We start from the raw sequence: 2,108 nt of genomic DNA, 5'->3' as shown, positions 1-2,108 counted from the left end.
CTGTTACTAATGTCTATCCTCATGGAGCCTCGAGATTCAGAATCCAACGAATGATAATATTTTCAAATTGAATGGACATCGTTTAAAGCCATTTGTTGAGAAATTTAATTCAGAGGACATGTCCATTCATCTGACTGATCGTGTATATCAAGATTAATCTCCTAGTCTGATGGAGATGTAGTTAGGTTTATTGCTTTCATAAGATTTAGGACTAGGATAGTTTACTTTCTATTTATCTAGTCTTTGGGCTAACCCATCTTTGCATTGAGAACTTTGAAAGAGCTGCAATTAACCCTCTTCTGGTACTACCTTTCCATCATGCATCCATTATTTTCATTGTCTCATTTATATTGCATGATTATATCTTTTGTAAGACCCGTATCCTAGTCCGTACTATTCCGACGAATCCCGCGATCCTTCCCGTTGAATTTCGGCAACCTTCGACCGATAATCGACATTTGCCCGTGACCGTAAGTCGAATCTCGTAGATTTGAGTCAGCTTAATCCGAGACTTTTATCATTGCGACCGCACCATCGCCGCGGTTCCAACGCCGTGACTCACACACCGATGCGATACCCTGGCCAGAAGATGTGGGCCGGCGTTTATTTCGAATAAAACACAGCGTGTTCGCAATCTCAAGAGAATCTCTACAATATATCCAATCAATCAATCAATCAATCCATCAATCAATCACCTCATGTCAAGTACACACACCCATGCTTTCCTTCTCCACGAGTCAAGCAACTACCAAGTAAACTAACATCTCACCTCACATCCATCACTCACCTCACATCACCCATCACTCTCTCTCCTTACAACCCTCTCTCTCTCTCTTTCTCTTCACAAATTCCAAGCTAAGGAAGTGGTGGACGTCCAAGCCTTCCCATGGAGAGAAAAAAATGATTTTTTGGTGGCCCACCTTTCCATCCCAAAATCCCTCATCCTAACCATTCATTTCCCATCTTCCACCGTTAAAGTGAAGCACAAGGAGATCGGCTTTCCAACGGACAAAGAAGATCGATGGTGGGTGCTTTTATAGGCCAGATTTTCATGTTCTTATGAGGGGCCAAGTGAGGCCTACCGATCAATGGTATGGATCTCACTTTGGACCCTAAGATGTGGCTGATGGCTCACCTTGATCTTCATGATCATTCCATGATGGGGCCATTCTCCATGGACCCCATCATGATGTTTATTTTCTAGCTTGAAAATGGGTCATTTAGACCCTCTATTTCGGTGGAGGAAGGACCTCCACCATTGATTTTGATCGGTGGGCTCATTTGAAATGGGACCCACTTGATGTATGTTATAGATCATGTAAGGGAAGGCCCATAATGCCGAGGTCCCTCCATCATCACGTGTCTCTCTTTCTCTCTTTCTCTCTCCCTCTCTTTTTATTTATTTTTGTGTGTGTTGATATGGCCATGTGGCCCACTTGGATGGACCCCACCATGAAGCATGTGTTTTATCCAAGCCATTTGCGGGTGGGGCCCACTTTATATGTGTGTCTTACCCAAGCCATCCAGCCATTTGGTGGCCCACCTGAGCAGGGCCCACCTCATATGCATGTGTTATGCATAAACTGTCTAGCGTCCAGGGACACTGGACGTGAAAACAAAACAAAAATATTAGCTTTTTCCAAAGCTTATTGGGTGGGCTGCTTGTGTAAGCCCCACCTTGATGCAAGTATTCAATCCACTCCATCCATTCCCTTCCACAGCTCATTTTAGGCGTTGATTCAAAAAATGATATTAATCCGATTTTTTTGGTGGGCCATAGCATAGAAAATATTTATTTTTACCGTTAAAAATTGACTAGGACCCACCTTGAGCTACAATATACTGGATATTGGACTCCTTTGGACGGTATCGGGCCATGGAATCTAGTGGCTGACGTGGATTCAGTTTAAGCAGGCCCTACGTATAGAAAACCATGAAAAATCACGATCTCAAAAAAAAAAACAAAACAAAACCAACAGGAACATTGCTACTGCTACTGTGTCAGAGGCGCCTGCACCAGTGCTAGCGCCAGCACTAGTGGGCGGGCGAACGACAGGGACCCACGGTCCCAGCCGTGGGCCCCACCCTGATGTATATTATGTATCCAC

Source organism: Magnolia sinica, chromosome 2 (assembly GCF_029962835.1).
Source record: "Magnolia sinica isolate HGM2019 chromosome 2, MsV1, whole genome shotgun sequence".
Classification (NCBI taxonomy): domain Eukaryota; kingdom Viridiplantae; phylum Streptophyta; class Magnoliopsida; order Magnoliales; family Magnoliaceae; genus Magnolia; species Magnolia sinica.
Note: the sequence above shows the minus strand (reverse complement) of the source record.